Below are 15,788 nucleotides of genomic sequence, written 5' to 3'. Positions count from 1 at the left end.
CAGTAAAGGGGACTGGGGTTACTGATCTTCCCTGACCTGCGGTCAAGCAAATGCTTGCATTGCTATATTGGAAATCAATTATTAAACAGTTAACCGCATGCAACAGAAACCACCAAGATTTAAATGAAATGTTTCTCTACTTTCCTTGCATATTGAGTGGACGATTGAGTAACAAATTCATTGCACTTTCCCTCCTTGTCGGTTTCTATGCGACTAAAACTTATAACCACAAAACAGCAGTTAAGCAATGGAGAAACTCATTTATTTTTGAGTAGCGGGCTGCGCACGAGCACCTGCTTCACACCTGTTGTCACCTCACAATAGAAACGACTCCATGTCTGCGCTGTTAGGATGCTGAGATGCTGTTTAAAGCTGAAACCAAGCGTGTCCATCTTCTCTGGAACTATATGAAAAGGCTTCAAATACTTCAGATATAATTGTCTGATAAGGCGTTCAACCATTTTAAGAAAATATGCATAGTTTGGAGACACTATCCAAAGCAACTTACAGTGAATTATGAGGTATACATTTGATCAGCATCTGTGTACCCTGGAATCGAATACACAACCTTTCACACTGGTACACAATGCTCTGAAACACATCCAGCTAATGGTGTAGGTCAGTACGTGGACTACATCTGGACAAAATGTCTACAGATGCTCACACTATCAGGACTGGACATTAGCCACCCACTCTCCTAACAACACCTGGTTTTGGGTATACTTTCTGGTTTAACCAATATAGCTACCTACAAAATAATAATCTGGCACGTTTCAGCTTCCCTAAATGGCATAGATTCATACACCTCACCGTTCCTAACGGTTCTGTGCCCCTATGAGTGAGCGCAACATATGCACAATGCCCTCCCTTCCTGTTTTAAGGGAATGTTGTTCTGGATGGGTGGACTCCTGGGAAGAGGAGCGTTACCTTTGACCTCTTGGAGAACTCATTTACACTGACCCACAGCGAGAAGATGATGGGATCTGCAGAAGAGGATGCAGCACACCAGCTGGCCCTGGTAATACAGCGGAGTACTATAGGAACCTTATGATGAAGCGTTCCCCTTTCTGAGAGAAGCCAAAGAAACTGACAGCCGTCCATTAGTCACCGCTTATACTTTAGACTATTGTGTGACGCGATCATTTACGAAAGCTCATAATAGGTTAACATTTTAGGAGCTGAAAGACTTTTAGTGGAAAAATAATACTTTTATCATTGTACATTTTATTACAGGTTTGCACAGATGTTCGGAGTTATGGCTGTGTGGGGTGTGACAGTTTAGGGTGAAAATTGGTATGTACCGTATTGGTAATGGGTAGATATATTCACTTGTGTGTCTATGTGATTGAGCTTCTAACATGTCCAGTTACAATTTATTTTATTTTGTAGTGTGACAGTCTTTTGTTTTAAAGGTGGTGTGTGTAAACTTTAGCGACATGTTGTGGTGAGATTGTAAATTGCAATCAACAGCTCACCTCAATTTCAAAACGCATATGGTGCCCGCCACAGGACAAACTTACAATTTTTCATTGTAAAAAATGTATTTTAAATGGTGTACTAGATTTTTTATGTATTTATTGAATTAAAGATGCAATGTGGGCATTAGAGATGCGCGGTTGGTGGTTACGAAAAATAATATTTCAATTGAATTCGGGCGGGTGGCGGATCGACTGCTTATAGCTGTGTCCTTCTAAGCATGCGACCTTAAAAGGTGAGCACTCTGTCTTTCAAAGTGGCAGCCTCAGAAGTTCGCGAAGAGAACTGAAATGAGATGGTCTAGCCTTCTGACGACCCATAATTTGCGTCACCTGTTGCATGCGCCCCCAGTAGCACCCACTGCGCCTGTCAGCAATAAACAGCTGAGACATTTCTGACTTATTTAAATAAATATGTAATCAGAAAAATATTAATTTATTTTAGAAGATATGACACATTGATGTAGATTAAACTATTCAACAGCATATCAAATAATCAACGTAGAAATATACGCAACATAAACAGAATAATGTTAACACAAAACATAACTTATAATACTAAAACAGTGACAAGAAAAATTTTTCTAATACACTTTTATTTAATAAAGCTTTTAATTGTTTGGGATAGCTTCGGCTGTTAAGGATCCATTCGTTCTATCATTAACAGCGCGGAGAAATGAGGACGCATTTTGACACATCTCTTATCAACGCCGGCGAAGGAGGTACGTGGCAAACTCAAAAAATGAGAATTAAAAACAAAGGAAATAGAAGGTCAGAAAAGGTTTGCCTGGAATAAGTTTTACAAAGTGGTAAATCAGGATGACACCAGTGCAGACTATGTAATTTGTGCGTTTAATTTAGGCTATTTATTTATTTAATTTTGTCCCATTTGCGCCGATCGGAGACTGAGTTCACTGCTCATATTCTAGAGCTTTCTAGTCTCGTGGCTGTCATCAGCAGCGCCTTGCATCGCACAGTCAGCGGGCGGTTTTGAAAACTGGTCAGAAAAGTTGGTGCAGATGGATGGCGGACGGATGGATGATGAGTTTTGTGATGCGGTTGCGGATGAAATAATAGCCCATCCGCGCATCTCTAGTGGGCATCTAGCTGTGATAATATAGTAATGTATATATTGCATTTCTGTCAGGAGATCCTACTAAAAGTCACACATTGCACCTTTAAACTACATAATTTGAAGTTGTTTTTTTGCATTTGTAAATGATTTATTTCACAGACTATCCATAAACAGGCGTAACCTCACACTGAAAAAACTAACTTTTTTGGTGTAGTAATATTTATTAGATTAACTTTCATAATTTCTACATAATAATATTAACATTTATTGAGAACTAGATTTTCCTACGTAAAATGATGATAAATACACAATTAATTCATAAAGAAAATGAACTGTGTGGGAATAGTAAGTCGTATTAGATATTTTCTTGTATTATTTAACTGTCACTGCACATAGTCCTAAAATAATTAAGTAAATTTTAATCAAAAACTTTAGCAGATTCAAGTAAAAAAACTTAGTTTAACTTAAGAAATTAAAAAAAAAACTAAAAAATCAAGTAAAATTAACTTAAATTTATTTGCACATGTTGTAAGGAATATTTACAATCATTTGGGCCTGAATATTTTTATTTTTTTAAGCTTTATCACAGAATAAGAACTGATAAGAATACTTAAATATTTGTTAATGAAATGTCATAAAGGTTTAAGCTCTTATATTATTGATGTTGTTTTGTTGTAAATTATAATTTTGTAAAGTCACTGTTCAGGTGATTAGTGTATCTTTACATGAAACCTGTTCTGAACATTATATTGTATTTCTCTCCACAGTGCTGACAATGCATGTCAAAAACGCAGTTTGTGTGCGTTTCTGTTCAGAATCAAGTTTATTGTCATGAATTTTGTGTTATAATGCCATTTATAACACTAAAAATAACTAAGTCCATAGAACTATGTTAAAGAAAATAACAAACAGTAAATACGATTTATTTAATATTTTTAGGACAGCAATGCTTCAATTTTCCAAAAAAAAATATATATATATATACTTTACCTAAACGATTAAAATAACTCGAACTTCTAAAAAAATAATGAAGTAACATTTACTTAATTGTTGTAAATATTTTTTTCAAGCATTATTAAGTAGATTTTATTTGATTTTAGTAGGTAAGTTGTACTTAAAAAAATACATTTAAATTTGTGCAAATTGTTACGAGGATTTTTTTAATGTAAATTTTACACATTGTTTTTTCCAGTGTAGTTTTTAATAAATAAATGTTGGGCTGTTTTACCTTATCAGTCCCTCCAGAAAAACGCGATTGTGCGATCGAGCGATATATTGCATAATCAGCCAAAGTCCGCATATTTATGCGGGGCTGCATTTTTTCCAAATACGACGCACTTTCGCCGCATTAATTACATATTTCCGCGCACAAAATATGCGGGGCTTGCATGATTTCATAATCTCCGCATTTTCGTAGCAAAAAGTCACATATATATTAGCAGAAAGTTGAAAAATGTTGCATTTACTTCCCAAGAGCGCAGCCGTGTCCTCTTTTGCCATGGGAACGTTATGAAGTGACGTGATTATGTGACGTGAACATCATTTTGTAGTTTTTGCAAGTTCCGCAATTTTTGCAAATTCCCGCAATTCCATTGCATATATTGCATAAATATCCCGCATATTCCATCGCATGTTTTAAGAAAACATGCCGCGAAATCGAGGATTTTTGCCCGCAACAATCACAAAAAAACTCCGCGTTTTTCTGGAAGGACTGCCTTATGGTTGAGTGAAATTTGGACAAACGTAACTGTGGGTTATAAATGAAGCTATGCTGGGTTGTTACAGGGTTTGAAGCATTAGAACGCAATGGGTTTGTCCATCTTTGACCAAACCATGGGTTAAAACAACTTTATAACTACTATATAAAAATGATATAGGCCTACTATATAACAATAACTATAGTGTTGCTGTGAAGTACTCTGCCCTCATTGTCTGCTTTAATGATGTAATCTTACGCCTGTAGCCCCTATTTTACTGTTTCCTTTTGCTCGGCCCTGACAGCTGTTGGACTGAAATCACCTCCAACATCAATGTAGTGAAGATGTAATTCAAGTAGGCAGTATTTACAGACTCAAGATCTTCCTGAGGTCTAACCCATCCTTTGGGATCTCATCCTGTCTGGTGTGTCAATAGGAAAAGGTGTTTGTAGAAATTCGAGCTGTTTATGAAGAGTTGTGCCAAGACGGTTCTTCAGGTCTAAAATATGCAACCAGATTGGGGTTTTTTCATTTAACAAAGGTGGACAGTAGCGAAGTAGTTTTAGTCTACTATAAGGAAATTTTTCTGTACTTTATCCGAGTGTTTTTCTTTGGGAAATGTCCGACCCGAAACGCAAGCGGGTTTGGGTTTTAAAGTTTCACATGTGTCTCGGACACGGGTCGAGTATAATATTAGTGGCCGCCAGACTGGTAATTTAAAATGAATGTGTTATTGCCGAACGGACCCGAGAAGACCCAAACTATCTCATGTGTATGCATCAAATCCTTTTCCAACCCCCCCTCTGTTCGGAAAGAGCGCTTGTAACATCTTGTGGCTGGCGGTAGGTAATTTTGTTGAGACAGGCCTGTCAATCAATTTTGAATGCCCACTGCTGTAGCAGTTACCTTGGTGTCGACGTCAGATAACAAATGAAAATAAATGGAGCATGCAGCGCACCAAATGGGTTGCAAGGCCACCGGGGTTTCTTTCGTCTGATGGGTGCGGGCGGGGCTGCAGACTGCACATTTGGCTCCAGTCGAGTAAAAAAAAATTGGGTCGGGTCAGACTCGGCAACAAGAGGAGGGCGCATTAAACTTTCTAAGAACAAGGTCCTTTTATTTTTAATAAAAAAATTTAATAGTAAACTGATATGACTTTACAGTCTACTTTTTACTTTAACTCAAGTACAAGTTTTACCTATTAAAAGGTATTTTAAGGTATTAAAAATATGGTATTATGCTAGAATGTAGTGAAGTTCCCCCCCAAAAAACACTCTGATAAAGTGCAGATGTACTTAAATAATATTCAGTAAAGTATGCCATTTCCAGACATTGCAAGAATCACAAATATTTAAATATCTGGTAAATATTTAAAAGTTACAGAGTAACCCACACGAGACATCTTTAAAAATATTTTTGTTAGATGTAGACACCGTGTGTATCGATTTGGGCAAACAGATGCATCATGAAATGTCAAGACGACGTTTTCAAGACTGCTGGATCCAAACATTTGACTTGGATTTTTAAATCAAAATTATATTTGGTTAAAAAAATGACATAGTTGCACAGTCCAGTAATGTCCTGTAGGCTGGGAACATTATTGAGCAGAAGTGTATTTAATGTAAATGAACATGTTATTATAGCTCAAGCTGTTAGTGTGTGCTGCTGACAACACTGAGGTCATGGGTTTGAGTCTAATGAAACACATGGACTAATAGACAATGCTCAATTCTACTGTAAGATGCTATGAATAAAATCAAAGTCAAATGCAGAAAGTGGACAACAATTCAAAATTGTTACTGGATTTTAAACCTTAAAGGAACATGCCCACATTTTGGGGATTTAGCTTATTCACCGTATAACCCAGAGTTAGATAAGTCCATACCTACCTTTCTCATCTCCGTGCGTGCTGTGACTCTGTCTGACGCGGCCCCCGCTGGCTTAGCTTAGCACAAAGACTGGAAGTGAATGACTCCAGCTAGCATACTGCTCCCAATAAGTGACAAAATAACGCAAACATTTTCCTATTTATGTGTTGTGATTTGTGTGGTGGCACCGTGTGCAGGTGGCAGGGTCATGTGGGACACAGGCATCTTTTGGCAGTGTACATGCTGGGAGCTGTATTCTCAGAAGACGAAGCACTGCTACATGGGCGGAGTGATTTGCAGATTTTGACCGAACTCTCTGCTCCTCACCAGTGGCTTCTCGTGTGCTGCGAGCAAATCACTCCGCCCATGCGGCAGTGCTTCGTCTTCAGAGAATATAGTTCTCAGTATGTATTAGGGATGTAACGATTCAATCGCGATTCAATCGCGGTCCTCATTAAAAATGCCTGTCTGAAATGGATTCTGAATCGCAAGGCTGCGATTCTTTGTTTTATGCACAGCTTGTGCCTGTATTACGGTATTTGGTCAGTAGGAAGTCCTTATCAATCTAAAATCATTATGAGTCGGAGTCGTTTATAACGTGCATTTAAAAAAGCAACACTCAAAATCATTCAAAATATTCTTTATTATCATGAAAATACCTGAAACAATTTGAAGAACAACGTATAAATATTCCTGTGTAGACATTTCCTTGTAATGCTACTTCTTGTGTAGCACAAAGGGAGTTTCTGCATGAGAGCGCCCCCTGGCGTTCGGATGTGCCGGGATTTCACCGTAATTCATTCAAATTCATTCATTGAGAAAACGCGCATTTGCACGATTAATCGTTACACCCCTAGTATGTATACTGTTAAAAGATGGCTGTGTCTCATATCAATCATTTTAATTTACAGAATTCCTACAAAGTATGTTTGTCTCCCAAAAACTTTTGTCATTTTTGTGTCACATGCATGTTTCCTTCATCTAAAACAGAAAACATGGGTATAGACTGATATTTTTCTGATGTCTGGTATCAGGGGTTTCTCAATCCACATTATTTTTTACATAAATGTGGGCGCCGCCATCTTTGAGCTCCTCTGTGTAAGACTTTTAGTGAGCCACAATAGCTAATGACAGTCGTATTGCGAGTGACATGTGTGTGATAGTTAATGTTTATTATAAAATCCAGAAAGACCGGTAAAACGCAGTAAATCTCTACAAATCATTTGTTTTGACCATAATCCACGCACAAGAGACGAATGTGTATGTGGTGTAAATGCACCCATTATCTGTATTCACACATCCATCCAGTATAACCTTTTATAGAAACTGCCAGTAAACAATAAATACAATCATTGTTCAAAAACAACTAATATTATGTTGATCAAAATATGCTGATTTAGCTGGTTTATTTATTCTCTTACTATTTATATTGTAAAAAAGAATTTACAGTACAGAATATTTATGACATAAACTGCTTATTAGTTAATGTTTATATTAGTTTTTAATGTATTTGCGCATATTTTTGTTATGTTTTAAATGAAAAAAGTATATATTTTCTTAAATTACCTGCCCATGTTTCCCTCTAGTGCGTAAGAAGCAATATAATAATATTTTGCATAAAACGAAAACAATACTGAATAAATGTAATAGATTAATATGTTTGTTATGGTTTATGTTTGTAAAAACACAATTTCTTGATATTTTTCATGTACAAACATTTGACTGACTTTCCCATTGTAAAGATAATGGTATGCCTCTGTGCTTTTATAGTTGCGTATCGAAGACCCGTCACCCCCTACTAGCAGCAACACGAAATTATTAAATATGATGTATCAGGCCACTTCATCATTTTATCCTCCCACTGGGTCATACATGGCAGATGTAGTAAATATTTACCATAACTGTTTTTAATTATGTTTTATCCGGGCTCCCACGACATTGTTTTCTATCGGCCGGTTATTGAAACGGACGTCTCGCACAAAAAAAAGGAAATACGTCACATCTCTTACTTAAAGGTGCAGTGTGTAATTTTAATAAGGATCTCTTGACAGAAATGCAAAATAATATACAAAACTATATTATCAGGGGTGTATAAAGACCTTTTTATAATGAACCGTTATGTTTTTATTACCTTAGAATGAGACGTTTTTATCATATACACAGAGGGTCCCCTTACGTGGAAGTCGCCATTTTGTGCCGCCATGTTTCTACAGAAGCCCTTAATGGACAAACTTTTTTACTAAGTTGTCTCCGGCGATAAAATGTTTTTACGGTGGTGGCTACAGTAGCTTTTCTATGTGTTTCAAAAGCGAGGGGTGAGCAGTGGACTGAGCCGTTGGTTGCAATTCGCAACCTCACCACTGGATGCTACTAAAATTTACACACTGCACCTTTAATTCCGCATTCAAAAATAAGGTGGATATGTTGATATAAATGCACTCAAGCTTGACTGCACATGTCACATCAGAAATTGCTTATACATAGCCAGCCTTATAATCACTAAATTCACATTAGCAGCGACCAGTAGCGGAGCAACGCAATCTCATTGATTTCAACGGAAGCTTAGCGACAGTAACCGTTGGCGACTGGATGGGGCGTGTGCAGTCGCTCAACAAAGTTGAGAAATGTTTAACTTTATGCATATTATGAGTGACTTTCGGGAGCGACTACCAATGAGAACGAAGCATTGGAGTTCACGTCATCCCCCTCTCATCGGTTACTGCACTGTACAAAAAAGCCGTAGAAATTGCAGCTGGGTTGCCGGTAATTTACCGTATATTTAAATTTATGTTATTTACTGGCAATATTTTGTTCAAAGTTAAATGAACATTAAACATTTACAAGTCTTTGTCTTTATAGAGTAAAACAAAAAAAACAGCATCAAGCAAAACATTCTGGGAAACAAAATCTGAAGCAAAAAACAGAAAAAGGTTGATGATGATTTCTGGTTCCCAGAATGGTTTGCACGAGACTGTTATTGTATAGTTTTATTCTGTAAAGATAAAGACTTGTTAATATTTAACATCTTATTTAACTTTGAACAAACTCTTGCCAGTAAATAACATAAATTTAAATCTACGGTAAATTACCGGCAACTCTGCTGCAATAACATTGTAATTTCTACTGATTTTTTTACAATGTGGAGTGGACGTTATGACAACCAGATTTAGAAACGCCTCTTTTGATCATGTGATTTTTGTGTTTTTTTACATAAAATGTTTGATAATCGTATTATAATTTACTTACAATTATAATATTTTCCGTAATAATATTATAATATCTTCTTCCGTCAATCAAATTTAAAATCAGTAACCACCATTTTTCTTCAAAATAACGGGAATCTACAATGATAAAATATTATCTTCCACATTTATATTATTTTATCTCTACTTTTCAAAATAATCCACTGCTAACTTCATCGAATATCTAAAAACAAGAAGCAAACACTGTCCAAAGAAAACATTTTGTACAATTGAGTGCAATTACCTCATTTACGTTGCACGAGGCAATCCATCTTTCTCCATCACACGTGTCAGACATATCTGACAGCTTAAACACCGTTTCACTTTCAGTAGTCCGACTGTTTTCTGAAAAATACCTTTCAAAAAGAAAGGTTACAAGCAGCAAAGCCAAAATGAATGTGAGGTCAATGTAAAGCTGCAGGGTTGTACGTTTAAAATACGTTGCATATTTTACGAGAAGCTTTAAGCAAAACTATATGAGAGGCTGTGCTATATTTTGATTATAGTCACAGACAGAAAGTGTTGCTAAGCAACCCATTCAGTCCTAGCTATACAGTATTTACAATATAGCACAACCTCAAGTGCTTTATACAGGCACTACTTTTTAAAGGATTCAAGTATCTACCAGCTTCTTGAGATGCTTTGTAAAAGTATATGGGACTGGTACTGATGAAATGTACAGCTTGAATGTTTCGGAAAGCTGCACTGACCAATCATCCTCCAGAAACGGACCCATACAAAGTAAACCGGATTGTATTGTGCTGGTATCAGTATCAATGTTACTTTTAAACAGAACTGATTAATCAAGTTCATAATGAAGTCAGAAACACAGGGCATCTAATCCCCGGCACATTTACAAAGGCCTGCCAAAACAGGCAGACTCCCATGCAGGACACTGCATGGATTGTGAGAGGCCATAGACAAGAGCTGGAGACCCACTGGGAGGAGAGAAAACATTCGCTGGCCCTGTCTGACACCAGGGGTTAAGGGGTCAACCTCCGCCACTGTAGTCAGCTTAGAAGAGAGGCTGTCCCCTCTCCCCCCCATCACCATCATTTTGAAGAGCAGGCAGCTGGCAGGTGTCAGGAGTTACAAAGAGCCATCTGTGCACGCTGAACTGTCCCCACTATTGCCTTGCCGGCGACTCCATTAAACTTTCCACTTTATAAAGCTCCATCCAACTGACCACGAGTGTGGGACATTGTAGAAAAGATGGTTTTCAACAGCATGCCCCACTTTGCCTGTTATACTCACCAAACCTCTAGTTGAAAGATGTTTTATTATTAATTATTCTTTTTATTATTTCAATCATTTTGTGTATTCATTTTGCATAATCAATTGCAAAAATATTAAAGGGATAGTTCACCCAAAAATGAAAATTCTGTCATCATTTACTTACTCTCATGTTGTTCTAATCTTGTATGAATTTCTTTTTTCTGATGAACACAAAAGAAGATATTTTGAGAAATGACAGTAAACACACAGCAGATAGTGTCCATTGACTCTAATAGTAGGAATAAAAAAATATGATGGAATTTAATGGGTACCATCAACTGTGTGCTTACCGTCATTTATCAAAATATTTTTTTATTTTGTACAATACTTCCAAATTTGTTTTTCCTACTATGGAAGTCAATGGTCACTATATGCTGTGGGCTCACCATAATTTCTCAAAATATCTTCTTTTGTGTTCATCAGAAAAAAGAAATTCATACAGATTTAAAACAACATGAGGACGAGTTCATTTTAAAGTGAACTATCCCTTTAAACGAATTGTTCATCCAGAAATTAAAATATTCTGGAAGCATGATGATGATATTGAATCTTTGGCACTAGACCTGTATATTATTTAGCTAAACATAAAAATATACTGTATGTTGATTTGACAAAAATGCTGCATATTTTTTACAGTGCATGCGCCAGTCGTTAATCATCAGTCTTTATCGATTAATGATTCACTGTAAAACCAAACAGTAAAACTAACTTATAATAGAAAGTACCTGGTACTCAAAATGTGCCAAAAAGTTTAGCTAACTATTATTTTTGAGTTCATTCAACATCTATCATAGATTTAAGTTAACAGTAAATATTTTTTTTAATTTTACAACTACACCAACGGTAAAGAGTTTAGGGAACTTGAAAAGTAGATTCAACCATAATTAAATATTTTAAGTCAAAAGCCCTCTAGGGGCGGTTTTACCAAAAAGTGACGTCACCACTGAAAGGGCACTCAGACATGTTTTAAACGAATGAATTTGCTCTTGGATGCAAATAATTACAAACTTTTGGTGGTTGCGATGAGTTCAATTTGCTAGGTAAGCTAAGAAAGAGTCTGTCACTGCAAATTTACTTCATTTTAAAGTTAAATCAACACCATTGGTTAAGGAGGTTCAGTTCCCAGGATGCTTTGCGAGCCCGCAAAACGAGAGCATTTTATGAAATTAAGTGGTATTTTATGTGGTTTTTAGTAAACAAAAAGACTCATTAGTGTTAAAAATTTATTTATGTTGGAGATTTAGAAAAGTTTTGTGCTTACCATTGTTCAGAAGTGTAGTGCCTGTGCTTAGGCTTTAGGTCAATATGTGTTGCTTTATCATATAAATAATAACTATGTGAAAGTCAGCACTGAGCTCAGTCCCAACACACTTTCACTGGTATCAAATTTTCATGAGTCACATGATACTCTGAACTTGTTGGGTTTTACAGTGTTCTGTTAAGTTGTAAAATGTAGATATTTGAGTAAAGGAAACTTAAGAAAAACAAGGCAATCAGTTGCCACAAAATATTTAAGTAAAACTACTACTACAATTTAAGTTACATAAATTATATAATTTAATTTATATAAGACTCTATCTAAGTTTAGATAAATAAAAATTTTGATTTGAATTGAAGTTGTCAGTACTCAAAACTTTTAAGTAGGCAAACTTAGAAAAATAGCGGCAATCAGTTGCCTCAATTTTTTTAAGTTAGTAGAACTTATCCGGGTTTACGGTGTTGGTTCTTTGGGAGGCGGTACCACAGCGGCCATATTGAACATTACATTGTCCCCCATTCATAGTAATAGGAGTGCTAAATCTTGTATCAAGCTTTGATACTTCTTGACCGATCGTTCTCTCAACTAAGGGCACACATTCTTAAAATGCTCAAACTATAGTGTGAAATGCAGTAAACCGGCAAGATATTTTGCAATGGCCAAATACATTGATTTAAAGATAGATTATAGATTAAACGACCTCATAAAACACTTATGTTCAACAATACAGAAATTTAAATTTAAGTTAAATATAAGCCTCAATTTTAGCTGAAAAACTTCAAGGAAGTTAAAGTTCATGTAAATTCTGTCATAGCGATAGACTAAAATAAGTTTAAGTTCAGGCACAAAAAAATCTTGACTTAAACAACTCAACTAAAGTCAATTTAAATAGAAATATTATTTAAAAATAAACATATAAAATGAGAAATGCTCAAAGCAAAAGTACTAAAACTCAAAGTAAAATTTGCACAAAAAACAAATATAAAAGTAAAAGCAAATTAAATATATGAATAAAATAAAATGAAAATAAAACAAAGTAAAATAAAAGCTGAATGAAACCCATTACAAAAATTAACCATGGCTTTATTGTGGTAAAAGTGTAGTAAGCGTGGTGTTGTGGTGTGTTGATTACTATCAGCAAAACCATGGTTTACTCTACTAACCATGGTTTAACTATGGTTTTTAAAAAACATGGTTGTAAAACGTTTTTTTTTTTGTAGTAAAACTATGGTTCATTTTTGTGACTTTTAATTATCTGTATGAAACGCTACAATATTGTCTTTTTATTTACACTTATCTAAGTACATGTGGAGTAAATAATAATATACATGACATACACTCACTTAAAGGATTATTAGGAACACCCGTTCAATTTCTCATTAATGCAATGGTGTGCGGATTGTTTTATTGGCAACTTTAGGCCCCTTTAAATGCCACGGCCTACCTGAGCATTGTTTCTGACCATGTCCATCCCTTTATGACCACCATGTACTCATCCTCTGAAGGCTACTTCCAGCAGGATAATGCACAAAGCTCGAATCATTTCAAATTGGTTTCTTGAACATGACAATAAGTTCACTGTACTAAAATGGCCCCCCCAGTCACCAGATCTCAACCCATTAGAGCATCTTTGGGATGTGGTGGAACGGGAACTTCATGCCCTTGATGTGCATCCCACAAATCTCCAACTGCAAGATGCTATCTTCTAAATATGGGCCAACATTTCTAAAGAATGCTTTCAGCACCTTGTTCAATCAATGCCACATAGAATTAAGGCAGTTCTGAAGGCGAAACAGTATTAGTATGGTGTTCCTAATAATCCTTTAGGTGAGTGTATATTAGTGATTACTTTGATTTATTAATAAGCAGTGAGTTTATACAAGGCTATATTAAATTATAGTTTATATTTAATTTCATGCTTTAGTTTTTATCTCAATTGACAGCCCAACTATTATATATTTTTATGCTTCTAAATTGCCTATTTTGGTGACCTGAAAAGATTGTGATTATTGTTTGTAAGCTGTTCTGGTTGTTGAAACAGTTAAATCGGTAACAGGCCTGAATGGAAAGGGTGGTCTCAGGATATGAGGGGGAAATGGCCACAGTAAGGAAAAGCTCATTCTTTACACTGTCAAATAGGAAATGGGCACAGATTCCAAGGAAACCGTTTTGTTCCTGAATAATAATTTGGACCCTCCTCTGACGAAGAAAACCCTTTTTAGACCCTCTCTGTACCAAGCCATACATCCACCCACAGATTTGACTGCCGTCAAATATTTGTTGTGTGTCTTTTAGCTTTCAAGGAATCTGTGATGCCACATCTTCCTATAGAATTTAAACACCTGTCATTCACAAAATTCTTCCCTTTGTTCCTATTGTGTTGCTGTTGGAAAAGAAGATTACGTCTGGTTCTGCTGTTCAAAGTGTATTGTATCAGTATAAAGTAGTACTAAAATATATGCAAAATATTGCCTTATTAGATATCAGTTTACACTGATGTATATAGCTAACCCTGAAGATGAAGTTGTAAACTCATTCATAATTTGTTTCCTATCAGTTTCCATTCATAGATTCTGCACTCTTAAAGGGGACAGAGAATGAAAAACCATTTTACCTTGTCTTTGTTGAATAATGGTAGTCTACCCGCATTCACAAACATACAAAAAGTGCTAAACATGCTAAACATCTCAGTCTCATAGAAATTCCTCTTTTAGAAATGTCAGCCAGAAAACAGCCCAATCTGAAAAACTGATGCTTATGACATCACAGGCATCTCACTGCCCATCCACTTTAAAATAATTGGCTACATTTTTTGAGTGGCAGCAAAGTCAGCCAATCAGTAATGAGATTGCAAGTTAAGCCAGTAGGGGGAGCCAAATAGGTGCAAAACCGCTTGTTTAAAATCCCCCACCCTAATAGAGCTATCTGAGAGAGGTTTTTAGGAAGCTTCTAAGGCATTACAGACCCAAACAAAAATGTTTTTGTCTACATGTCACATCACAGAACAAGGATAAATACTCCATTCAACCATTCTATGTCACCTTTAAGAAATAAAGGTAGAAAAGTTGTCACTGGGACGGTACCTTTTAAAAAGGTCCTAATATGTATTATTTTGGTACAGATACAGTATATCTTTGAAGTGCCAGTACCCCTAAGCAGTGTTACACTAGTTACTCAAAAATTTTATATATTACGCATTACTAGCTACTCCTTTCAAAAATAATATTTTTACTTTACTCATTACTCCCAGCCAACATTCATTTTTGTTACAATACTAGTTACATTACTTTTCCATTACACTGCAAAAAAATGGTAATCGCATATTTTTTGCCGTCTGTGAATCCATGAAAGTTACAGATAACTATATATATATATATATTAGAGCGGGGCATAGATTAATCTAGATTAATTGCATACAAAATAAAAGTAATTTTTTGCATAACATATGAATTTGTGCTATGTGTAATTATTATGTATATATAAATACACACACATTTGTGTGTGTGTGTGTGTGTGTGTTTAAATATACATAATATTTACACACATCACAAACTCATATATTATGCAAAAAATTACTTAAAATTATATAAAATTTTATGGGATTTAAAATATTATGTATATATAATGTTTTAATTCCCATAACATTTTATAATATAGTATCTCTATAAAATTATCTATGTCTGGTTCTCTCTCAAGGGTTTTTTTCTCCCCATAAATTAGTGTTTTTTCACCTATGAGTTTTTTCAATTCCTAAGGAGTCAGCTGACATTGGCTTAACTTAGAACTTAGTATTGTTTTCATTTTAGCTGCTGTACGTTTGCTGGCCCTTAATTTTCTGTGTTTTTTCCTGCTTTTATTAATGTAAAGCTGCTTTGAAACAATTAAACAATTGTGAAAA

This window comes from Misgurnus anguillicaudatus, chromosome 11, assembly GCF_027580225.2.
Source record: "Misgurnus anguillicaudatus chromosome 11, ASM2758022v2, whole genome shotgun sequence".
Classification (NCBI taxonomy): domain Eukaryota; kingdom Metazoa; phylum Chordata; class Actinopteri; order Cypriniformes; family Cobitidae; genus Misgurnus; species Misgurnus anguillicaudatus.
The sequence above is the reverse complement of the archived record's forward strand: the minus strand, read 5'-3'. Positions refer to the sequence as shown.